The following is a 26374-nucleotide window of genomic DNA, read 5'->3' as shown; positions in this document are numbered from 1 at the left end:
ATGGTCAGCATTATTGGATGAGTTCAAGTTTATGTAGGGTGGAAGATAGGAGACAGACCAGAAGAGCATTGAAATAGTCAAGTCTAGAGGTGGAGATTTCAGCAGCAGATGAGCTGAGACAGGCAAGAGTTGGGTAGTGTTGCGGAGGTGGAAGTAGGAGGTCTCAGTGATAGAGTATGCTAATTATATATTAGTTGTATTTAATTGTATGCAGGTGGTGGGTATTAAATGGGAACAGACTGAAACTGGGTATTGTGTTAAAAGGTGCCCGTTTGGAATGTGTATCTCTGTAAATAAATGCTTATAAAAGTGTGTGAAGATTGGCTCCAGTTCTATCCTTCACCTTAACAGAGCAGATTTGTGGTCAGAAACTCATCTTGGATTTGGATATTATACCAAGGTTGCGAACGATCTGGTTTGGCCTCAGACATTTGCCAGGGAGAGAGATGGAGTTGTCTACTAATATTCATTATAAGACCACCAACTCCCACAGCTATCTCAACTACACCTCTTCACACCCTGCCTCCTGTAAGGACTCCATTCCATTCTCCCAGTTTCTCCGTCTCTGGCGCATCTGCTTTGATGATGCAACCTTCTACGACAGCGTTTCTGATATGCCTTCTTTTTCCTCAACTGAGGACTCCCCCACCCACTGTGGTTGACAGGGCCCTCAACCGTGTCCGGCCCATTTCCCGCACCTCTACCCTCACCCCTTCTTGAATCGCGACAGGGTTCCCCTTGTCCTCACTTTCCACCCCACCAGCCTCCACATCCAAAGGATCATCCTCTGCCATTTCCGCCACGTGCAGCATGAGCCTCTACCAATGCATCTTCCCTTCCCCTCCCCGTCAGCATGCCGAAGGGATCATTCCCTCTGCGACACCCTGGTCCACTCCTCCATTACCCCCACCACCTCGCCCACTTCCCATGGCACCTTCCCCTGCAATCGCAGGAGGTGTAATACCTGCCCATTTACCTCCTCTCACCTCACTGTCCAAGGCCCCAAAAACTCCTTTCGGGTGAAGCAGCGATTTACTTGCACTTCTTTCATTTTGGTATACTGTATTCGCTGCTCACAATGTGGTCTCCTCTACATTGGGGAGACCAAATGCAGATTGGGTGACCGCTTTGTGGAATACCTCTGCTCAGTCGGAAAGCATGACACCGAGCTTCCAGTTGTTGGCCATTTCAACATACCCCCTGCTCTCATGGCTACATCTCTGTCCTGGGATTGCTGTAGTGAACATCAATGCAAGCTCGAGGAACAGCGTCTCATTTACCGGGTAGGCACATTACAGCTCGCCAGACTAAACATTGAGTTCATGACGGGCCCCCCTTTTTATTTTTATTTTTAGTTATTTTTTCTTCTTTATTTGTTTATTTTATTTTAGTTTGTTTCTACTGTGCCTACCCACTTTTTTCATGTTTGTGCTTGGGGCTAGGCTGTTTATGTTTCTATCAGTTAACACCCTCTCTGCGCGAATGCTTTGTCTTTCACCAAACCATTAACATACTGTTTGCTTTTGCTCCATGACCTTCAGGTCAGTTATTCTCTGTGACCTTGTCCTATCAATACCTTCTCTTTTGTTATCTCTTGCCTCACCCCTCCTTTACTTGCTTAAAATCTATTAAATTTTTAATATTTGCCAGTTCTGATGAAGGGTCACTGACCTGAAATGTTAACCCTGCTTCTCTCTCCACAGATGCTGCCAGACCTGCTGAATATTTCCAGCATTTCTTGTTTTTATTTATATATTACATTAGAGAGATGGAGTTGGTGGCTAGGGAACAAAGTTTGCGGCAGGGAGCGAAGACAATGGCTTTAGTCTTCCTATTATTTAGTTGGAGAAAATTTCTGCTCATCCACTGCTGAATGTCAAACAAGCAGTGTAAAAATCAGACAGCGGAGGGATCAAGAGGTGTTGATGAGGTAGAGCTGAGTGTCATCAGCATACATATGGAAGCTGATGTATTTTTAGATGATGGTGCTGAGGGGAAATATGTAGATGAGAAATAGGAGGGAGCCAAAGATAGGTTCTTGGAGGTTTCCAGAGGTAACAGTGCGGGAACAGGAAGAGAAACCACGAAGTGATTCTCTAGCTACAACTGGGTAGATAAGAATGGACCCAGGTAAGGGCAGTCCCATCCAGCTGGATGACAGAGGAGGTTGTTGTGGTCAACCATGTTAAAGGCTACAGACAGGTCAAGAAGGATGAGGAGGGATAGTTTACCTTTGTCATAGTATCATAGGATGTCATTTGAGATTTCGATCAGGACCGTTTCAGTACAGTGAATAGGATGGAAACCCAATTTGGAGGGATTCAAACACAGAATTGCACGAAAGATGTGAAGTGAATGGGAAGCGACAATACATTCAAGGACTTTGGTGAGGAAGGATCTATGATACGCAAATTGTACATAGTCTTTGGATTGATGAGACAATTGGCTATTCTGTTTGCATATTTTTTTTATCAGTGTCTTTCCCTCCATGCTGCAAGAGCAGTCTTTGGATGTCAGAAGTTCACCACCAATAATATTCAACCCTTACAGTGCTGCTATTATCAAGATTTATGTTTTTAAAATGCTTCAATATTTGGACTTGGTTGAGTCACTGATAAGGCCAAGTCAGAATTTATTGTTCTGAGCCTTTGTTGGTTGAAAAATTAGCTTGTAGAGTTGGTTTTAAGGTAATCAGGAGGCATATTCGTGATGTAGTTTTTCCCCTCTCACCCCAAAAAATGAACAATTGGACTGTAGAAGCAGGAGAAAAATTTCAGCACACTCAATGTAATTGACAAACATTATAACAGAGCATATTAATTGAAAATTAAGTTGCATATTTTTTTTAAAAAGTAAAAGCCAAGTTTAAAAGGATTGGGAATGGAGAAGAGAAAATAGATTAAGATTAGTTGAGCAGAATGTTTAGCACAATAAGGTATGCAGATATAAATGATACTGTTTAAGGCCTGCAGAGGGTTGTTGTTTGGGCATGAGTTGAAGAACTTAGCAGTTATTATATTATAAATTTTTTGTTTAATAAATTGTAATTTTAGGTATACATTATTGCCTGGCTGAGGAAACAGTATTGTTACTGAATGATTTTATTGGTTCATTCTGTGCAAGTTATTAAGTCTTAATTGGTAATTTGTAGTGAATAAAGAATAGTTAGATTATTTTTTTTCTGTGGCTCTTTAGTTTATGGTTGGCAGGTTCGCTGTCGCTGAGCGGCCGCACCCGACGACGTAGAGGGGGCGACCGCTCCGTCCCTGGCAATGGCATCTGGCGCCTCCACGCAGGTCCTGGCACCATTTTTAAAGAGCTTCAAGCCCTTCAGCTAGATATAAATTTCTAAAGGTGCCGCTGCCCTGAAATGGGAAATAAAATTGTACTGATACTTTCAGTCCCATTTCGAACACTCTCCCCCCACTCCCCACCCCCCCACTGAGTTATCACTAAATAAAATAACCCATCCCCCCGGAAAACCAATTTAAAAAAATAAGCACCTATCACCTGCAACCCCCCTATCCACCTCAGCACCTTTGACCCTCAACCACTTCTCACCAGCCCCAAACCCAATTGCAGCAGTTTTCCCTGCTCCTCACCTCCCCTCCCACCCCCCCCCCCCCATAGCAAATAGGAGCAGAAGTAGGTCATTTGGCCCCCGAGCCTGCTCCGCCATTCAATAAAATCATGGCAGATCTGTTTCTGACTCGAGTTCCACACTCCCATCTACCCCCAATAATCTTAGATTCTTGCTGGCAAGGGAATCAATCTACCTCCGCCTTAAAATTGTTCAATGACCCCGTCTCCACCACCTTCTGAGGCAGAGAATTCCAAAATCACACAACCCTCTGAGAGAAAAAATTTCTCCTCATCTCTGTCCTAAAAGGGCAACTCCTACTTTTAAAACAGTGCCCCCTAGTTATAGACTCACCCACATGAGGAAACATCCTTTCCACATCTACCTTGTCAAGACCGTTCAGGATCTTATATACTTCAATCAAATCTCGCCTCACTCTTCTAAACTCCAGTGAAAACAAGCCCAGTCTGTCCAACTTTTCCTCACAAGACAACCCACTCATTCCAAGTATCAATCTAGTAAACCTCCTCTGAACTGCCTCCAACGCATTTACATCCTTCCTTAAATAAGGAGACCAAAACTGCACACAGTATTCGAGATGTGGTCTCACCAATGCCCTGCATAACTGAAGCATAATGTCCTTACTTTTATTTTCAATTCCTTTTCATAATAAAGGATAGCATTCCATTAGCCTTCTTTATTACCTGCTGTATCTGCATACTAACTTTTTGTGACTCATGAACTAGAACACCTAGATCCCTCTAAACCTCAGAATTCTGCAGTCATTCTCTGTTTAACTAATACTCTGCTTTTTTATTCTTCCTGCCAAAGTGAACAACTTCACTTTTTGCCACATTATACTCCATCTACCAGATTTCAGCCTCACTGAACCTATCGATATTGGTTTGCCACCTCCTTGTGTCTTCTTCACAACATACTTTCCTACCTATCTTTGTGTCATCTGCAAATTTAGCTACCATGCCATCGCTCCCCTCATCTAAGTCATTGATATAAATTATAAAAAGTTGAGGCCTCAGCACAGACTCCTGCAGGACTCCACGCGTCACATCCTGCCAAGCTTGATCCCTCTCCCCTCTTGTTTAGTTTAAAGCCCTTTCTACTTCTCTAGTTATACAGTTTGCTAGAACACTGGTCCCAGCATGGTTCAGGTGCAAACTGTCCCAACGGTACAGCCCCCACTTTCCCCAGTACTTGTGCCAGTGCCCCATGAATCAAACCCCACTTTTCCCACACCAGTCTCCCACGCTGCCCTGAAACTTTCACTCCTCCCCCTTCCCCACCACTGTCAAGCCTCAGAAGTCCAAACGGAGTTTCGATGGCACGGGAGTTCTGGCCAGCGGCCGGAATATCGGGGTGGGATGGCTGTCGCTACCAGGTAGCTAATTATCCTTTAATGTAATAGCATTTGCATATTAAAATGAGGGGGCCGCACCAAGGCCTCGCCACCGCCGCTAAAATGCGGCGAGGCCTTTCCGGCATCGAGGGTCGTGGGCAGGCCTCTCCCGGAAGAACTTTCCGGGCCCCCTGCCATGACCCCGACATCGGAGGACGAGTAAAATTCTGCCCAATATTTACTTTGCCCGTGACATTTTTGAAGTTAAACAGATGATTTTCCATGTGCTGTGAGGGTGCACTAAATGGATCCTTTAAGTTAGGATCTCTCAAATCAGTATTGTCCAATAGAAATTGCTGACTACAGGTGAGGCTAGAGTGGCACTGTTCTTTCTACACACACTAATATTAGTAGACAATGCTGTGCACATGACCCTTTCCTCTCAAGTCCTTGAACCTGTTGTCACCTCCCAAATCCATGAACATCCTTACAACTAGTCCAGTTTTGAATCCCTCCATTCAGGTTTCCACAGTACTGAAACAGCTGATATCAAAGTCACAAATGACATCCCATGTGAATGTGACCATGGTGAACTATCCCTTCTCATCCTTCTCGACCTTTCTGTAACCTTTCACAAAGCCTCTGCCCCGTTGTCTAGTTGGGTAAGGCTGCCCTTCCCTGCTTCCATACCTATCCAGTCATAGCCAGAGAATGTCATGCAATTTCTCCTCTTCCCACTTCTGTAATGCTGACTCTGGAGTCCCGCAAACAGCAATGCCGCTCGGCGACATCACCCGAAAACATAATGTCAGATTCTGTATGTATACTGAAGACACCCACCCCACCTCAGCACCACCATCACTCTTGATCTATTCACTGCCTCTGATTTGTCATGCAGCCTGTCTGCCATTCAGTATTGGATGATCAGACATTTCTCTAATTTAATATTGAAGAGACTGAACCTATTGACTTCATTCCTGTCACACATTTATTCCCCAGCCACCAGCTCCATCCCTCTCCCTGGCCACTCTCTGAGGCTGAAGCAGCCTGTTCATCACCTTGGATCCTAAGATGAGCTTCCAAACTGATATCCTCTCCATTAGAAAGACTGCTTACTTCCACCTCCATAGTATTGCCGACCCGCTCCCATGCCTCAGCCCATCTGTGGCTGAAATCATCATCCATGCTTTTGTTACTTCCCTTCTGGAATCAATTATGCCAATGTTCTCCTTGCAGGCCTCTCACCCACCCTGCGTTAACTTAAGCTCATCCAAAACTCTGCTCTCCATATCCTAACCACCATGCCCGAACCCTCCAAAATCTGTGCACTCCTCTCATTCTGGTCTCTTGTGCATCGCAGGTTTCATTAGCTGCACCATTGGCAGCTGTACTACCTTCTCAAAAGCAGTTAGGGATGGGTAATAAGTACTGGCCTTGCCAGTGATACTCCCATCCCATGAACATTTAAAAAAAAACACATTGAAATGTCAATTTTACTTGTCCTTTCAAGTATAAGGGAATTTTAAATAGCGTGACAGGTCTTATTGCTAACAAACGCCTTCTCTGGCACCAAAAATTTACTTATAAAAGAGTGGAGTCTCATTCCTTCAGATTTTAATTATTATTGGAGTTTTTTTTTATTTTCTCACTCTCCCTTTCAATCCCATCACTCTTTCCCTCTCTTTTTATTTTGCTTTCTGTGCATGATTTGGCATTGAATTAAATATTCCAACTTGCATTTCCTGGTTTAGATTCTGCATGTTCAAGTAAAGGTTCTTCTATCTGGTTCAGGAGACGCACCATTATTTGCCTTATTCACACAGGTCCCAGTTTCCTTGTTTCGGCTTTCTAATAACCACACATCGCAATGCAAAAGCTCACAGCCTTTGGGCAAGAGTATGTTTAATGATGGCTGGCACAATTCAGTCAACACTGACTGCAAAATCCGGGCCTTTTAGATTTTAAGGAGTGGACCATGTTGAAACTTGATTCAGATACGTTATTTTTGGTGATTTATTTGGTAAACTGTTTTATCTTTGTTTAAAGCTTTTAATTCATGAATTGCTTTATCGTGCTATGTCCCCCATAGAATTTTCAGTTCACACTTGTGCAGCCAATCATCATTATTAATAGATCATAGATGGTTGCAGCACAGAAGGAGTCCATTCAGCCCATCATGTCCATGCCCGTTCTGTGAGAACAACTCAGCTAGTCCCACTCCCCTGCTTTTTTTGCGTAGCCCTGCAAATCTTTTCTCTTCAGATGCTCAATGACTTATATTACAAGGAAAAAATCATGTGCTATTCTAATCTTGCATATTTGTCCTTTTTTGTTACATGTATATAGTTGGATTAAGTACACATATCTAAAAGGTAGGATCTTTTGCTTTTGAAATTTTAATGATTTTAATGTAAATGGTCCAATGAAACAAAAACCCTTACCATTGTTAAACTGCACCATTGAGTTACTTGAGGAAAATTGTGGTACATACTGGTTCATGTTTAAAACCACCATTTTATTAGTTTCTGTCTAGTTTTTCTTTGATTGAAATGTCAGTTTTTTTAGAATATACTCCTGCATTGTTGGATATTAAATTGTATTCAGTGCATGTGTGTTTGCATAAAATCTTGTGGTAAGTCAGTCCTGTCTTCTCGTCGCTTCTCATGACTGTTTAAGCAGGATAGTAAAGAAGGCGCAGTGGTAAATTCCTTGCCTAGTATGCTGGGAAGTCAAGAAAGGCTACCCAACTCGAACCTGACCAGACCCGATGACGTGTCGGGCTCGGGTCGGGTCTGTCTTCCAGGTCCAGCTTTCGGGGTCGGGTCGGGCTGGACATGGACACTCGGGATATTCAAAGCCAGGCTCTCAGTGTGGACAGTTTGTGTAACCTATTGATGTGTAAGAAATTAATTGAAAACCAACCCTATTTATCTCCCAGATATATTGAATGGGGAGAAAGTTCCAGTCTATCTCTCAGGCACGGAAGTTAAGCATCAATCTTACCATTATTATTCACTTTCTTCTTGCCACGCATAATCGGGTACTTGTAACGATGGATTATGCGGCATTTTGTAGTCAGAGGCAGCAAAGTAATTCTCAGTCTGTCTGGAACTGAAAGAAACAGTGTTTTGTGAGCATCATGTTCTAGTGTGCGTTATATCAAATAAAAACGAACACCTCCAAATTAGCAATGCAGGGACCCTGAGGGTGGGGGTTATTTCTTTCAGACCTAATGTTATCAAATTACTACAAATCCAATTACGACTTTGTTGGACTTGAAAATGATGACAAGTCATGACAATAACTTCTCTAAAAATCAATCATCCAGTTATATGAACCAAGAGCACCCATTCTAAAACTCGATCACAAAACCTTAGGGAAAACCGGTATAATTGGGATATGCAGTGGAGTTCCGCAGGGATCTGTTCTGGGACCTCTGCTCTTTGTGATTTTTATAAATGACTTGGATGAGGAAGTGGAAGGCTGGGTTAGTAAGTTTGCCGATGACACAAAGGTTGCTGGAGTTGTGGATAGTGTGGAGGGTTGTTGTAGGTTGCAACGGGACATTGACAGGATGCAGAGCTGGGCTGAGAAGTGGCAGATGGAGTTCAACCTGGAAAAGTGTGAAGTGATTCATTTTGGAAGGTCGAATTTGAATGCAGAATACAGGCTTAAAGACAGGATTCTTGGTAGTGTGGAGGAACAGAGGGATCTTGGGGTCCACGTCCATAGATCGCTCAAAGTTGCCACCCAAGTTGATAGGGTTGTTAAGAAAGCGTATGGGGTGTTGGCTTTCATTAACAGGGGGATTGAGTTTAAGAGCCGCGAGGTTATGCTGCAGCTCTATAAAGCCCTGGTTCGACCACACTTGGAATATTATGTTCAGTTCTGGACGCTTCATTATAGGAAGGATGTGGAAGCTTTAGAGAGGGTGCAGAGGAGATTTACCAGGATGCTGCCTGGACTGGAGGGCATGTCCTACGAAGAAAGACTGAGGGAGCTAGGGCTTTTCTCATTGGAGCGAAGAAGGATGAGAGGTGACTTGATAGAGGTGTACAAGATGATGAGAGGCATAGATAGAGTGGATAGTCAGAGACTTTTTCCCAGGGCGGAAAGGGCTATCACCAGGGGGTATAATTTTAAGGTGATTGGAGGAAGGTTTCGGGGAGATGTCAGAGAGTGGTGGGTGCGTGGAATGCACTGCCAGCGGTGGTAGTAGAAGCAGATACATTAGGGACATTTAAGCAACTCTTGGATAGGTACATGGATGATAGTAGAATGAAGGGTATGTAGGTAGTTTGATCTTAGAGTAGGTTAAAGGGTCGGCACAACATCGTGGGCTGAAGGGCCTGTACTGTGCTGTACTGTTCTATGTTCTATGTTCTACAGTTAGATTAATAATTTTGAAAATGGCAATTACGCAGAACAAATGTTTACGAAACAGGAATATCTGAAATTACAACTGTAATGATTTCTGAAGGCCTTTATAATGAATCTGCCACTATATTTTTTGCAGGTCCTGATGAAAAGTTATCAGCCTGAAAATTTATTTATTTCTCCGCACTGCCTGAGCCGCTGAGTGTTTCTAGAATTTTCTTATTTTACTTTTTTAAGGTTTTTTCTGTAATGTTACAGTTTACAGTATCCAAATTTGAGATCTCCTTGCCTACGGTCACCACACTTCCATTTCCCAGCAGGATGCTTTGAGAGGACAGAATTAGGCAGTGATAGGTACCATTGTCGGAGAGGCGCAAATCCATAATCGTTAACCTGAACAACAGTCAGAAGGAATCTCTATTCGAAATGAACCGTTCAATTATTCCATCTCCTTGGGCCTGTTTATTCAGGACGCTGACCTCTAAAGCCTGGCTACTCGACCAATCCCGACTACATGTGTCGGGTTCGGTTCGGGTCGAGTCGGGCATTTGAAAAAATTAAAGGACTCGGGGTCTGGGTGGGGTTTGGTTTGGATGTGGTCGGGTTGGGCCCGGGTCGGGTTTTAATTTTATACCCGAGCCAGGCTTTACTTAGGAATGGTATTCTATTATGCTAGCATGGAATTTCAGCAGATATTTAAACAAATATGACACTGTAAAGAGTTACCTTTTTCAGAGGTGTGGCTGCATGCTTCTCAAGACAAATAATGCTAGGGTCGAAGCTGATGATAGAAACATGTCTGTGGAGCCACAAAGTTGTGGATTGTAGAAGTGCTGCTGGAATTGTATATGACTAGGGGATGAGATAGTCTTTTGAAATCAGGAATTCATATGGACTTGTGCTTCTTTGCTGACTTGTTGATTTTTCCTGTCTACGTTTTGGGAACTTTATGGATAATTTTGTAGCATAATTTTTAAACTTAAAGCAGGACTTTAATGTTTATCTGCTTTGACACGTTATGATGGTTTGATGTATAATGCATTATATGCTTAATCTGAACCCAGACTGAGTTTATATCTTTTTTATTGATAAATAGGATGCCAGTCAGGGTGGAAGGATCCTTTCTGATACTCCTGCAATTGACTAGGTCAAACAACCTTTTCTTCGCAGGATACAAATTAAGGGCAGTGGGTTATATAATTCCCTTCCACTTGGATATTTTAAAATTTGTTCTTGGGATGTGAAAGCCACTGGCAAGGCCTTTCCCTAATTGCCCTTAAGAAGGTGGTTGTGTGCTACCGCTTTGAACAGCTGCTGTCCATGTGGTGTAGGTACACCCACAGTGTTGTTAGAGAGGCAGTTGCAGGATTTTGACCCAACGACAGTGAAGGAACAGCAATATAGTTCCAAGTCAGGATCATATGTGACAGAGGGGAACTTGCAGGTGGTGATGTTTTCATGCATCTGCTGCCCTTGTCCTTCCAGATGGTCGAGGTTGCGGGTTTGGAAGGTGCTGCAGAAAGAGCCTTAGTGCATTGCTGCAGTGCATCTTGTAGATGATACACAGTGCTGCCACTGTGCTTCAGTTGTGGATGGGATGCTGATCAAGTTGGCTGCCTTGTCCTGGATAGTGTCTAGCTTCTTGAATGTTATTGGAGCTGCACTCATCCAGGAAAGTGGAGAGTATTCCATTGCACTTCTGACTTGTGCCATGTAGATGATGGACAGGCTTTAGGGAGTCAAGAGATGAATTACTTGCTGCAGAATTCCCAGTCTCTGACCTGCTCTGATCGTGACAGTATTTATATGACCAGTCCAGTTAAGTTTCTGGTCAATAGTAACCCCTAAGATGTTAATAGTTGGCGAGTTCAGTGATGCTAATGCTGTTGAATGTCAAGTGGAGATGGTTAGATTCTCTCTTGTTGGAGATGGCCATTGTCTGGCACTTGTGTGCTGCAAATGTCACTTGCCACTGTTATGTGAGTGCTTCTGTTTTTCTTTGTAAAATATGTTTGAAGAAATTATAGTTAAATTTTGGACATTGATTCATCTGGAGATTGCTGAACTTTGTGGTTGTTTATCTTAAAAGGAAGGTCAACAGAAGGTTGACCAGTATACATGTTTTTACTGGCAGGCACATGATTTCAAGTAAACACAACACGGGGTTTGACCTGAAGAGTTATTTGCTTATTGACAAGTCAGGATTTATGGCTGTCATAGGCCTCTGTACTCCCATGTAAGTCTCGCCAGCGGCAGGAGGCAGAGAACATGGCGATTGGAAAAGCCTGGATGAGGAATGTGTGCACGATGTGGACGGCCTATTGGGAATAAAGGTGTCCCCGAACGTGAAAAAAGCCACGACCCGGCCCTAGCTGACTCCGTCACGGAACAGCTCCTCGGCCGCAGCTTCAAAGCACTTACGGGCAATGTCCGGCTCGAAGCGCATCTGCAGTGCAGTGTCGGCAAATTTCTGCTGGTACTGGCGCTCGAAGCTGTCGCCCACCTCCCGGAGGACACGGTGAGCTTTCTCGGCGGCGATGGTGGGAGCTGATGTAATGTGTTATTACCTGCACCCCCTTTTCCACCCCCCCCCCCATCCCCCCCACTCCCCCTTCCCAGCTCCCCCCTCGCACCATCTTCCCCCCCCCCCCCCCACTCCCCCTTCCCAGCTCCACTCGCACCATCTTCCCCACGCACCCCCTTCCCTGCCCCCCCCCCCCACCTCCTCCCACCGGCATCCATCTATCCCTGAGCAGCGGCCCTAACAACCCCACTGCTTTGTGGGCATCTCGGGAGAGACCAAGGCTAAGGGACTAAACCCTAAGAAAACCCGGAGCGGAACCCCGATGGCGGTCATGTGTCACTCTTGGCATGTTTCTGGCAGTTCTTGCAGCCATACCAGTGCCAAACGCCGTGCTCTGCACTCCTTTGGACCCCACCAGGAAGGCCGAGATGGGGGTTTGGACGCTTGGGCAACTCACAACCTCCATACATCCGCCCAGGCATGCGTCATGGAGAGAGGTCACTCCATAGTTGCCTCACAGCAATCAAAACAACACGGAAGACAGCAGTTACGGGTTATAAGTCCAGCTCAATTGGCGTAGAGATTGGGCTCCACGGGTTGCCTTTGTCGGTGGGAGAGGTCATCGCATCTCACTGGACAGCTACCGCCTGCCTCAAACAGGGCAGCCCCCGGTCAGTAAGGTTCTGTCCCGCCACAGTCCACCTGCTTCAATGGGTGCTTGGAGCTCAGGGTCATTACCCGAAAAGTGGACTGCAACACCGCACCAAACAGCACAACAAAAAAAGGAAAGAAGGTACCAGCCCTTCGTTTTGCAAGCTGGAACGTCAGAACTATGTGTCCTGGCCTGTCGGAAGTTCTTCCACAAACCAACGATTCTCGGAAGACTGCCATCATGAACAACAAGCTCAGTAGACTCAATGTGGACATTGCAGCACTTCAGGAGACACGTCTCCCTGCAAGCGGATCTCTAAAAGAGCAAGACTACACCTTCCTCTGGCAGGGTAGGGATCCTGAAGAACCAAGACAGCATGGAGTAGGCTTTGCCATCGGAAACTCTTTGCTCAGCATGATAGAGCCACCTTCAAATGGCTCGGAATGCATACTGTCCATCCGACTGCTCACCGCCTCTGGTCCAGTGCACCTACTCAGTATCCATGCTCCAACACTCTGCTCCCCACATGAAGCTAAAGACCAGTTCTACGAGGAACTCCATAATATCATTAGTAGCATCCCCAATACTGAACATCTGTTCCTGCTGGGGGACTTTAATGCCAGGGTTGGGGCCGACCATGACTCATGGCCTTCCTGCCTTGGGCGCTATGGCGTTGGAAGGATGAATGAGAATGGGCAGAGACTGCTTGAGTTGTGTACCTATCATAACCTCTGCATCACCAACTCGTTCTTTCATACTAAACCCTGTCACCAGGTCTCTTGGAGGCACCCAAGATCACGTTGTTGGCACCATCTGGACCTCATCGTCACAAGGCGAGCCTCTTTAAACAGCGTTCAAATCACACGCAGATTCCACCGTGCGGACTGCGACACTGACCACTCCCTGGTGTGCAACAAGGTTAGCCTCAAACCAAAGAAGCTGCATCACTCCAAGCAGAAGGGCTGTCCACGCATCAACACTAGCAGAATTTCTTATCCACAGCTGTTACATAGGTTTCTAAATTCACTTGAAAAAGCCCTTCAAAACGCTTCTACAGGGGATGCAGAGACCAAGTGGGCCCACATCAGAGACGCCATCTATGACTCAGCCGTGACCACCTATGGCAAACGTGTGAAGCAGAATGCAGACTGGTTTCAATCTCACTTTGAAGAGCTGGAACCCATCATAGCCGCTAAGTACATTGCACTGTTGAACTACAAGAAAGCCCCCAGCGAATTAACATTCGTAGCACTTAAAGCAGCCAGAAGCGCTGCACAAAGAACAGCCAGACGCTGCGCAAATGACTACTGGCAACACCTATGCAGTCATATTCAGCTGTCTTCCGACACTGGAAACATCAGAGGAATGTATGATAGCATTAAGAGAGCCCTTGGGCCAACCATCAAGAGGATCGCCCCCCTCAAATCTAAATCAGGGGACACAATCACTGAGCAACGCAAGCAAATGGACCGCTGGGTGGAGCACTACCTAGGGCTGTACTCCAGGGAAAATGTTGTCACTGAGACCGCCCTCAATGCAGCCCAGTCTCTGCCAGTCATGGATGAGCTAGACGTACAAAATCGGAACTCAGTGATGCCATTGATTCTCTAGCCAGCGGAAAAGCCCCTGGGAAGGACGGCATTACCCCTGAAATAATCAAAAGTGCCAAGCCTGCTATACTTTCAGCACTCTACGAACTGTTTTGCCTGTGCTGGGATGAAGGACAGTACCACAGGACATGCGCGATGCCAATATGATCACCCTCTATAAGAACAAGGGTGACTGCAACAACTACCGTGGAACCTCCCTGCTTCGTTCGAGTCGCTTTAAACAGGCTCCAGAAGCTGGCTGAGTGTGTCTACCCTGAGGCACAGAGTGGCTTTTGAGCAGAGAGATCCACCATTGACATGCTGTTCTCCCTTCGCCAGCAACAGGAGAAATGCCGCGAACAACAGATGCCCCTCTACGTTCCTTTCATTGATCTCACCAAAGCCTTTGACCTCGTCAGCAGATGTGGTCTCTTCAGACTACTAGAAAAGATCGGATGTCCACCAAAACTACTAAGTATCATCACCTCATTCCATGACAATATGAAAGGCACAATTCAGCATAGCGGCACCTCATCAGACCCCTTTCCTATCCTGAGTGGCATGAAACAGGGCTGTGTTCTCGCACCTACACTGTTTGGGATCTTCTTCTCCCTGCTGCTCTCACATGCGTTCAAGTCTTCAGGAGAAGGAATTTTCCCCACACAAGATCAGGTGGCAGGTTGTTCAACCTTGCCCGAGTGAAGACCAAAGTACCGAAAGTCCTCATCAGGGAACTCCTCTTTGCTGACGATGCTGCATTAACATCTCACACAGAAGAGTGTCTGCAGAGACTCATCGACAGGATTGCGGCTGCCTGCAACGAATTTGGCCTTACCATCAGCTTCAAGAAAACGAACATCATGGGACAGGACGTCAGAAATGCTCCATCCATCAATATCGGTGACCACGCTCTGGAAGTGGTTCAAGAGTTCACCTACCTCGGCTCAACTATCACCAGTAACCTGTCTCTCGATGCAGAAATCAACAAGCGCATGGGAAAGGCATCCACTGCTATGTCCAGACTGGCCAAGAGAGTGTGGGAAAATGGCGCACTGACACCGAACACAAAAGTCCGAGTGTATCAAGCCTGTGTCCTCAGTACCTTGCTCTACGGCAGCGAGGCCTGGACAACGTCTGTCAGCCAAGAATGACGTCTCAATTCATTCCATCGTCGCTGCCTCTGGAGAATCCTTGGCATCAGGTATGTACTGTATCTACAACACAGAAGTTCTCGAGGCGGCCAACATCCCCAGCATAAACACCCTACTGAGCCAGCGGCGCTTGAGATGGCTTGGCCATGTGAGCCGCATGGAAGATGAAGGATCCTCAAGGACACATTGTACAGCGAGCTCGTCACTGGTATCTGATCCACCCCTGTCCATGTCTTTGCTTTAAAGACGTCTGCAAACGTGACATGAAGTTCTGTGACATTGATCACAAGTCGTGGGAGTCAGTTGCCAGTGATCGCCAGAGCTGGCGGGCAGCCATAAAGGCGGGACCAAAGTGTGGCGAGTCGAAGAAACTTAGCAGTTGGCAGGAATAAAGACAGAAGCGCAAAGGGAGAGCCAACTGTGTACAGCCCCGACAAACAACTTTATCTGCAGCACCTGTGGAAGAGTCTGTCACTCTAGAATTGGCCTTTATAGTCACTCCAGGCGTTACTTCACAAACCACTGACCACCTGCAGGCGCTTACCCATTGTCTCTCGAGACAAGGAGGCCAAAGAGAGAGAGAGGCCTCTGGAAAAAGTTGGTTTCATTTTGAACCATTTAAAGAAAAAACAGTTGATTTGGCGGAAAACAGACAGTTGGAGTTTGCTTATTACCTGCCAGGAGAAGACCACCTGCTTAGCTTGCTGTTGAAAAGCAAATCCTATATCAAATTGTACTATTTCCACCTGTATTTTAAGAAATCCTGAATGTTTCCAGAAACCTTGCATCTTTAAAAGAATTTGGCGTCGAATGTGTGGGAATTGAAACCTTTGCTGCACACCTGATGAAAGACCTATGTGAAGCCTTCTGTAGCTGCATTTCTTGAAAACCCACCCAGTCTGTTCATCAACATTGCTTGGAAAGAATTGTTCTGGAAGACTCCTAATGGCAGCCACCTAGTCGCCTTTGGGACACCTCGTCAAAACAGAGGACTTCCATATCTTCTATTCAGTCTGAGTTTTTTTTTTATTCCTTCTATTTCTTTGTTACAGCTGTAAACAAAAATCCCTTTTCCCCCCTTGGTTAACCAGTTGTTTATGCGAGTGTGTGTGTGTGAGGGCTTGGATAAAAAATAAGGGCTTTAATATTTCAGTTCATGTATAGGTTTACTTCATTATTGATTCAGACTTGGTTTATAATAAATGGATAATTTTGTTGTTAAAGAAACCTGGTTGGTGTGCTTTGTTCTGGGGACAAATAGAGTATCTGATTGACTGTTTTGGTAAGTGGGGAAATTTAAGTATATGTTGTGACCTGTGGAGAATTGGGTTGGATTAACAGTGCCCTCCTCCCGCCATGGTCATAACACCACTTAACAGCCCAAGTCTGAATGTTGTTAGGTCTAGCTGCATGCGGGCACAAACTGCTTCAGTATCTGAGGAGTTGTGAGTGGTACTGAACAATCTGCAATCACCAGCGAGCATCCCCACTTCTGTCCTTATGTTGGAGGGCAGGTCATTGATGAAACAGCTGAAGATGGTTGGTCCTAGGACACTACCCTGAGGAACTCTTGGAGTGATGTCCTGGGGCTGAGATGATTTGCCTCCAACCACCACAACCAGGTGCTAGGTATGATTCCAACCAGTGAAGAGTTTTCCCCCTGGTTTCCATTGACTGCAATTTTGCTAGGGTTCCTTGATGCTGCATTCGGTCAAATGCTACCTTTATGTCAAGGGCAGTCATTTTCACCTCCCCTGTGGAATTCAGCTCTTTTATCCATGTTTGGACCAAAGCTGTAATGCGGTCAAGAGCCTAACGGCGCTGGCGAACCTAAAGTGAGCATCAGTGAGCAGGTTGTTATTTGAGTAAGTGCTGCTTGATAACATTGTTGACGACACTGTCCATCACTTTGCTGATGATTGAGAATTGACTGATGGGGCGGTAATTGGCCAGATTGGACTTGTCCGACTTTTCGTGGACAGGACATACCTGGGTAATTTTCCATTTTGTCGGGTAGATGCCAGTGTTGTATCTGCACTGGAACAGCTTGGCTGAGGTCGGGACTAGTTCGTAACATAAGTCTTCGGTACTACTGCCGGGCTGTTGTCAGGGCTCATAGCCTTTGCTGTATCCAGTGCATTCAGCTGTTTCTTGATATCACGTGGAGTGAATCTAATTGTCTGGCATCTGTGATAGTGGGGACCTCAGGAGATAGATCGTCCACTCAGCACTTCTAGGTAAAGATAGTTTCCAATTCTTCAGCTTTGTCTTTTGCACTGACGTGCTGTATTCGTCATTGAGGATGGGAATGTTTTTGATGCCTTTTCCTCTGGTTAGTTGTTAAATTGTCCACCATCATTCATGACTGGATGTAATAGGACTGCAGAGCTTTAATCTGATCCGTTGATTATGGGATTGCTTAGTTCTGTCTATAGCATGCTGCTTCTGCTGTTTAGCATGCCTGCATGTTGGCACCTCATTTTTAGGTCCGCCTGGTGCTGCTCCTGGCACGTTCTCTAATACTCCTCATTGAACTTGGGTTGGTCCCCCAGCTTGATAATGATAGAGTGAGGGATATGCCACGCCGTGAGGGTACAGATTGTGGTTTAATAGAATTCTACTGCATTTGACGCTCCACAGCGCCTCATGGATGCCCATTTTTGAGTTGCAAGATCTGTTCTTATTCTATCCCATTTAGCACGTGATAATGCCACACAACACGACGGAAGATGTCTTCAGTGCGAAGACGGGACTTGGTCTCCAAAAGGACTGTGTGGTGGTCACTCCTACCTATACCATCACAAGATCTTACAGCGCAGAAGGAGACCATTCGATCTCTTTGAGCTTTCCAATTTAATCGCACTTGCCAGCTTTTTCCCCATAACCCTGCAAATTAGGAACACAGGAGCAGGAATTCAGCCCATCAAGCCTGCCCCGCCATTCAATATGATCATGGCTGATTATCCACTTCAATGCCTTTTTCCCACATTATCCTCATATCCCCTTATGTCATTTGTATTTAGAAATCTGCCAATCTCGGCTTTAAACATACTCAATGACTGAGCTTCCACAGCCCTCTGGGGTAGAGAATTCCAAAGATTCACAACACTCTGAGTAAAGAAACTTCTCCTCATAATTAATAAAAATTAGTCCTCTTCAATTGCGTCCAGTTGCCTTTTGTAGTTTCTGGTAAAATGTGATTCAACCACCCTTTCAGGTAATGCGTTGCGATATTAACAACACTCTGAAAAAATGTCTCCTCATTTGTCCTCTAGTTCTTTTGCTATTTATTTTAAATTTTTGATCTTTGTTAACAAACCCACTTGGCAGAGGAAACAGTTTCTCCCTACTTGCTCTGTCAAAACCACTCATAATTTTGAATTCTTCTGTTAGGTCACCCCTTAACCTTGTTTGCTCGAAGGAGAACAATACCAGCTTCTCCAGTCTCTCCACATAATTGAAGTTCCTCATCAATTCTGGCATCTGGGTTTGTCTCTAGCGATACTAATATGATGAAAGTGTGCTTTCTGTGCTATCTGTAAGGGGCAAATCCAAAACAAGTTAGGGTGATCTCAAGTGCCATTTTGTAGGGCTGTGCGCTCAGCAGAAAACTGGTTTTGATGCTACCAATCGGCAATTTCAGTTATAGGCCTCGAGTGGCTGGTGTGGGAAGTACAGTGTAACCTTCTGAGGTTGGGGTTAAGGCAAATTATAAAAATCATAACTAAGCTGGAGGTGTATGTGTTCATACTTGCTGCCAAACAACAGCATAGTCCTCAGAGCTGTTATCTCTCTGCAAGCACAAAAAACTACTGAAAAGCAGATGGTGCAAGTCATGTCTTTTCTCTGATTCTTCTTTCAGTTGTTCAGAGATGATGTAATCCTGCTACTTCCCCCACCCCCTTGTGATTTGGGGTCATTATTGCATATCAAGTTCATTTTTGAACAATGATTGAACATCTTGCTTTCAAGTGGAAAGTTGTGTCAATTTCATATCAATAATGGTGGACTGCTTTGTTTTCAGGAATTAAGATTCTCGAGGCGAGCCATTTAATGCGACAGTGAAGAGATGGAAAGGAGATCTACGAAAGGTACTTGAATTCTTGTTCCCAATTTCAGGTTTTCAAATGGTTTCTCTGTGGCATAAAACTAAATATATTTAATTTTTATTAAAATACTCGCCGACAGTTAAGTATGTAGTATATTTATCTCTTGCTCATTAATGGTGAACAGAATTTTCACCTTTGGCCTTGCATTTTATGTTAAAATCATGTTGCTATGACACTATGATCAAGACCATGACTAGGGAGACAGACATATATGATAGTCTTGTTCCAGGAGGCATTCCAATTATTTAACTTTATGAAAATCTCCACTTCAGGATATAGACAATAGTGCTTTGCAATTTCAAGCTACGTTTATACAATTTTTCGGAACACATTTTTTTTTTTGGAAGCCTCCATTCATTTTATTTTATATACTCAATCATCATGGTGATGCTCATGATGGTTGGACCATATGATATTGTATTCCATGTAAAGCATAATGTTAGGCTACTCATTTACAGAGATTCAGGAAGTCAAATTGCATTTTTGTTAGAATATATCGCCTTCATTTCTTAAAAAATAATGTCAGGGCTTTTTTCAAGTAGAACCATGCTTGGGTTTCATAATGAGAGGCTATGTTGCTTGGAGGATCTTTTTGATTATTAATTTTATCTCTTAATTTGCATGAAAGCCCAGGATACAGAGAAAATGGTCGGGGACTGTTCCAAATAACAGTAGGGAGTGGCTATGTGCATTTGTAGTGCTCATGGTAGTACTCCGGATGAGGGAGTCGGTGGCGAAGTTGGAGGACATGTTAGTATTGGAGAGGGGCATTGTGGGATGCTATTGGCACTGTGATAGGAATTGTCCCATGGTTGTGTTAGCAGTGGGAGACAGGCATGGGTGATAGATGAATGGTGAGTGGGAGGAGAGAATGGTGAAGGAAAAGAATGGATGCTCAGTGGGTTGGAATGGATCTCCTACTATGGACAGATGCTGTGTTCCTCACCAGTCCTGGTTTCTCGTACTGCTCCCAGCCCCGAAATGTTTTGCTGCTCTCTTCACCCCACTTTGAGGGCCCAGGCCTGTCTCCCACTGTCAGCCCAATACTGAGAAAAGCCCTATCATTTCTTTTGTGAGCAGCACTCTCAATCACCACCACCACCCAACCCCGCCACTTTCTTGTGGAGGAGGCTCAGGTAAGTTCCAAAACAGTCATTTGGGAAGTCTATATTATTTACACTGTTGAGCATTTATTTGGAATATAATGCGAGTTTTGCCAAGTCACCTACTGCCTCATCCAGAGATAAGAGCACCAGTTTAAATTGATGGGGAAGTAATGCCAGCAAGAACTGGGGAGGGGGGTGGAAGGGTGGGAAAGGTAAATGCATCACCATGAAATATGAGCAATTTGAAAACTATTTAGTAAAGCTGGCAACAAAGAATACCAACAAATATCCACATAGCTCACAATTTATTTGCAAGAAAGGGGAGAAATACCCTGCATGTGATGGAATTTCAGCTGGATGCACTTGGTATAATTATGTGCAACAGGCCTGCCTTTGGCCTACATTTGGGGTTCTTTTTAAGTTGTCAATCTTTTTGAATCTGCTGATATGCATTTGTGTGTTTTCCACATTGCCATATATAAGGGTGGGCCAGTTGCAAACAGCGCAAGATTTCTCATCTTAAAGCTCGCATGTTTGCTGGTTTTCCATGCTCAATAGACTGTGATTATCTCCTCTCCTGGGTTTCAAATAAGATCTACTAAAAGCTGTACTAGTACATACATAGTCAACTTGTTTTGGTCTCCAAACCGAAATAATTGAAAGTGAACCCTGTACCCTTTTGGGGTGCAAATTAACAATAAGCTGGGCATATTTAACCTCTTGACAAAAATGAAGCAAGGTATAAATGTTATTTTGAGCAAGAATGACTTCAACTGCAATTACCTACTTCAAATTGAGACTACCATTGATCTCCAGATTTAACTACATATGGTCAAAATTGGTCCCGGTCCAATATGTTGGGAAACTGCGTCAGACGCGGGGTGCGGGGTACAGACACCTTGATCTGTATTCTGGTTCTTTTCCAAGAGGGTAGATTTCCTATACTTGGTAAACTGGAACTTTTTGAGAAAAGAATCGAAATTGCTAGAAACTGTTAGCAGTAGATTAGTTACACTAACTAAACAACAGAGTAAATGTATCTGGACATGGAAACGGCTCTCTTTTTTTGTTCACAGTGGTATTGGAAAATGTAAAAAGAATTAGGTAATTAGCATTTTTCCATTGGCTTCTTAACCTTTCTTTACAATAATTACCTGCTGAAATTTGTTTACAAAAAGAGATGAATAACTGCTTTTTCAACTCTTCTATGTGGGATTTAGGGTCATATCTGGGCACCTTGATGAAAATCAAAGTTGAAAACATTGGCTTACTCTGAACAATTAAGGTTTTAAACAGATTTTGGAAAGTATAACCCAAAGAATCAGAAGGTTGTTTTTTATATTCATGGAAAAACTGCGGTTCCATTAAAACAGTAAGTTTTTGGTGGTGATACCTACGATTCTAAGGATTATATGGGAGAAAATGCCAAGATCTTTCATTTTAATCATGAATAGCAAAATTTTAGCTAGCTTATAAACATACCCTTGATCCTGTACTCATGCATAGATACACAGGGTAATATTGCTCAGACTACTTGGGCTGAATTGTCTGTTTCTGTGCTGTATATTCCATGTAATATCTTTCTGAATACTGAAACATTTGAGCAAAAGCATTTGAAAAAGCCCTTCAAAACACTCCTACAGGGGATGCAGAGACCAAGTGGGCCCACATCAGAGACACTATCTATGACTCAGCAATGACCACCTATGGCAAACGTGAGAAGCAGAATGCAGACTGGTTTCAATCTCACTTTGAAGAGCTGGAACCTGTCATAGCCGCGAAGCACATTGCACTGTTGAACTACAAGAAAGCCCCCAGCGAGTTTACATCCGTAGCACTTAAAGTAGCCAGAAGCGCTGCACAAAGAACAGCCAGACGCTGTGCAAATGACTACTGGCAATACCTATGCAGTCGTATTCAGCAGGCCTCTGACACTGGAAACATCAGAGGAATGTATGATGGCATTAAGAGAGCTTTTGGGCCAACCATCAAGAAGATCGCCCCCCTCAAGTCGAAATCAGGGGACACAATCACTGACCAACGCAAGCAAGTGGACTGCTGGGCGGAGCACCACCTAGAACTGTACTCCAGGGAAAATGTTGTGACTGAGACTGCCCTCAATGCAGCCCAGTCTCTGACAGTCATGGATGAGCTGGACGAACAGCCAACAAAATCAGAACTCAGTGATGCCATTGATTCTCTATCCAGCGGAAAAGCCTCTGCGAAGAATGGCATTACCTCTGAAATAATCAAGAGTGCCAAGCCTGCTATACTCTCAGCACTCCATGAACTGCTTTGCCTGTGCTAGGATGAGGGAGCAGTACCTCAGGACACACGCGATGCTAATATCATCACTCTTTATAAGAACAAGGGTGACCACGGTGACTGCAACAACTACCGTGGAATCTCCCTGCTCAGCATAGTAGGGAAAGTCTTCGCTCGAGTCGTTTTAAGCAGGCTCCAGAAGCTGGCTGAGCATGTCTACCCTGAGGCACAGAGTGGCTTTCGAGCAGAGAGATCCACCATTGACATGCTGTTCTCCCTTCGCCAGCTACGGGAGAAATGCCGCGAGCAACAGATGCCCCTCTACGTTGCTTTCATAGATCTCACTAAAGCCTTTGATCTCATCAGCAGATGTGGTCTCTTCAGACTACTAGCAAAGATCGGATGTCCACCAAAGCTACGAAGTATCATCACCTCATTCCATGACAATATGAAAGGCACAATTCAGCATTACGGTGCCTCATCAGACCTCTTTCCTATCCTGAGTGGCGTGAAACAGGGCTGTGTTCTCGCACCCACACTGTTTGGGATCTTCTTCTCCCTGCTGCTCTTACATGCGTTCAAGTCTTCAGAAGAAGGAATTTTCCTCCACACAAGATCAGATGGCAGGTTGTTCACCCTTGCCTGTCTAAGAGCGAAGACCAAAGGAAAGTCCTCATCAGGGAACTCCTCTTTGCTGACGATGCTGCATTAACATCCCACACAGAAGAGTGTCTGCAGAGACTCATCGACAGGACTTCGGCTGACTGCAATGAATTTGGCCTAACTTTCAGCCTCAAGAAAACGAACATCATGGGACAGGAAGTCAGAAATGCTCCATCCATCAATATCAGCGACCACGCTCTGGAAGTGGTTCAAGAGTTCACCTACCTAGGCTCAACTATCACCAGTAACCTGTCTCTCGATGCAGAAATCAACAAGCGCATGGGAAAGGCATCCTCTGCTATGTCCAGACTGGCCAAGAGAGTGTGGGAAAATGGCGCACTGACACAGAACACAAAAGTCCGAGTGTATCAAGCCTGTGTCCTCAGTACCTTTCTCTACGGTAGTGAGCCTTGGACAATGTATGTTAGCCAAGAACGACGTCTCAATTTATTCCATCTTCGCTGCCTCCGGAGAATCCTTGGCATCAGGTGGCAGGACCTTATCTCCAACGCAGAAGTCCTCAAGGCAGCCAACATCCCCAGCATATACATCCTACTGAGCCAGCGGCGCTTGAGATGGCTTGGCCATGTGAGCCGCATGGAAGATGGCAGGGTCCCCAAGGACACATTGTACAGTGAGCTCGTCACTGGTATCAGACCCGCTGGCCATCCATGTCTCCGCTTTAAAGACGTCTGCAAACGCGACATGAAGTCCTGTGACATTGACCACAAGTCGTGGTAGTCAGTTGCCAGTGATCACCAGAGCTGGCGGACAGTCATAAAGGCGAGGCTAAAGAGTGGCGAGTCGAAGAGACTTGCTGTTGGCAGGAAAAAAGACAGAAGCGCAAAGAGAGAGCCAACTGTGTAACAGCCCCGACAACCAATTTTATCTGCAGTGGAAGAGTCTGTCACTCTAGTATTGGCCTTGATAGCCACTCCAGGCGCTGCTTCACAAACCACTGACCACCTCCAGGCACTTACCCATTGTCTCTTGAGACAAGAAGGCCAAAGAAGAAGAAGAAACATTTGAGCAAACCTTTTTATCCCCACCTTATCCATTATCATGGCTGACCTTTTATTCAGAAGGATCTCATATGTGTTAAAATGAAATTCTTGTTATAATCATACTGGAATTCACAGCTGGTCAGTTCTGAGCAACAGTTCCATGGCGAGCATTAGTTAATTAATCTTTCAGATGGCTGACACTGTGGGCTCCCTGTATTTGTAGTTTGCCAGCATTCGATTTTTCTGTTTATCTCCCATTTGCAAGAGTAAAATTTTTAATCAATTTCAACCCTTTATGGAAAATAAAGCGATGGACTGGCCTCGCACATTCAAATAATTGTGCAAAGATCAGCAATGTGGTGAAAGTTTCACCTTTTTGCAATGTGGGTGGGATTTATTTTTTTTGGGCAGAGTAGCAGTGAGGTGAGACTTCCTGCTCTGCTGATCCCCCTCTCCACCGTCCCTCCCCCCCCCCCCCCCCCCCAACCTTCACCATTTTCCTGGATTAGGACTACTTAGGCATGAAGGGTGTGATCTTGGCGGGAAACCAATTGTAGACTTCAGTGTGCAGTTTTAGGTGGCAGCATGCCAGGGAGACATTTAAGACTCTGAGTTGTTGCAGAGAAGAGCCACAAGACAGTACACTGATGTCTGAGGATTATTATGAGGAAGGACCAATAGAACCTGCATTTTTAACTTTGATAGAAAAAGTAAGTTTAGAATAGTACTTCCATCTAAACTGTGTCAATAAGATATTGGATCAAGGGTTCAAGTTAGATAAAGAAAATCTGAAGGCAAAGAAAAGTTGTTCCTATTAGCTGATGGTACAAGGTCTAGGGGACACAGATTTAAGGTTTTGGGCAAAAGATGCAGGGGGAATGTGAAGAAGAACTTTTTGCAGTGAATGTTCATGACCTAGAACTGGTGGAAATGGAAATAATGAATGAATTCAAAAGGAAATTGGACAGGTGCTTGAGGGAAATAAACTTACAGGGCTACAACGATAGAGCCGGGAAATGGGACTGATTGGATTGCTCTACAGAGAGCTAGCATGGACCCGATGGGCCGAATGGCCTCCTTCTGTGCCATTATGACTCTGACTGAAGTGGGAGTCTGCCACTGCAAGTAAGAGAAATTGGCAAGTGCTGCAGTGGGATCACCACTCATTTAGACATGGAATTGCCCTGCACCTTGAAATGACATCTATTTTTATATGCCTCTGTAGAGACTAAGGCCTGCCGGGGTAATTGCCCAGGATCCCACATGCTTTATAAACTGCTTTTCAACCTGTCCTGCCACCTTCAAAGATTTGTGCACGAACACCCCCAAGGTCTTTCTGTTCTTGTACCCATTTGAAGTTTGTACCATTTAGCTTATCTTGTCTCTCCTCATTCTTCCTACCAAAACATACCACTTTAAACTTTTCCATGTCAAATTTCATCTGCTACCTGTCTGCCCATTCCACAAACCTATCTATGTCCTCTTTAAGTCTGTTATTTCCTCATGGTTTACCATACTTCCAAGTTTTGTGTCATCTGCAGATTTGGAAATTGTGGTATCTACCCCCAAATCCAAGTCATTAATAAAGACTGAAAATGCTGAAAATACTCAACAGGTCAGACAACATCTGTAGCAAAAGAAACAGTGTCATTATTTCAGATCAATGGACCTTTCATCAGAACTAAAAGTTAGAGATGTAAGAAGGGATGGAGGGAGCCAAGAAATAACAAAACGGAATGTCTCTGATAGGATGGAAGACAGGTAAGTTTAAATGTCAAAAGGGATGATGGTGAAAGGCTAAAGGGGGTGGCAGTGGGACTAGTAAAGAAACAAAAGATGACTCTAATGGAGCTGTAAAAGGCAATATTAAAATAATTACCAACAGCTGCTGTCCGAAAAGGTAGGAGCAGTGCCTGTGATCTGAAATTATTGAACTCAACGTTGTGTCCGAAAGGGGTGTAAAATGCCTAATCAAAAGATGAAGTGCTGTTCCTTGTGCT

Source organism: Heterodontus francisci, chromosome 17, assembly GCF_036365525.1.
Source record: "Heterodontus francisci isolate sHetFra1 chromosome 17, sHetFra1.hap1, whole genome shotgun sequence".
Lineage (NCBI taxonomy): Eukaryota > Metazoa > Chordata > Chondrichthyes > Heterodontiformes > Heterodontidae > Heterodontus > Heterodontus francisci.
This window is presented reverse-complemented; position numbering follows the sequence as displayed.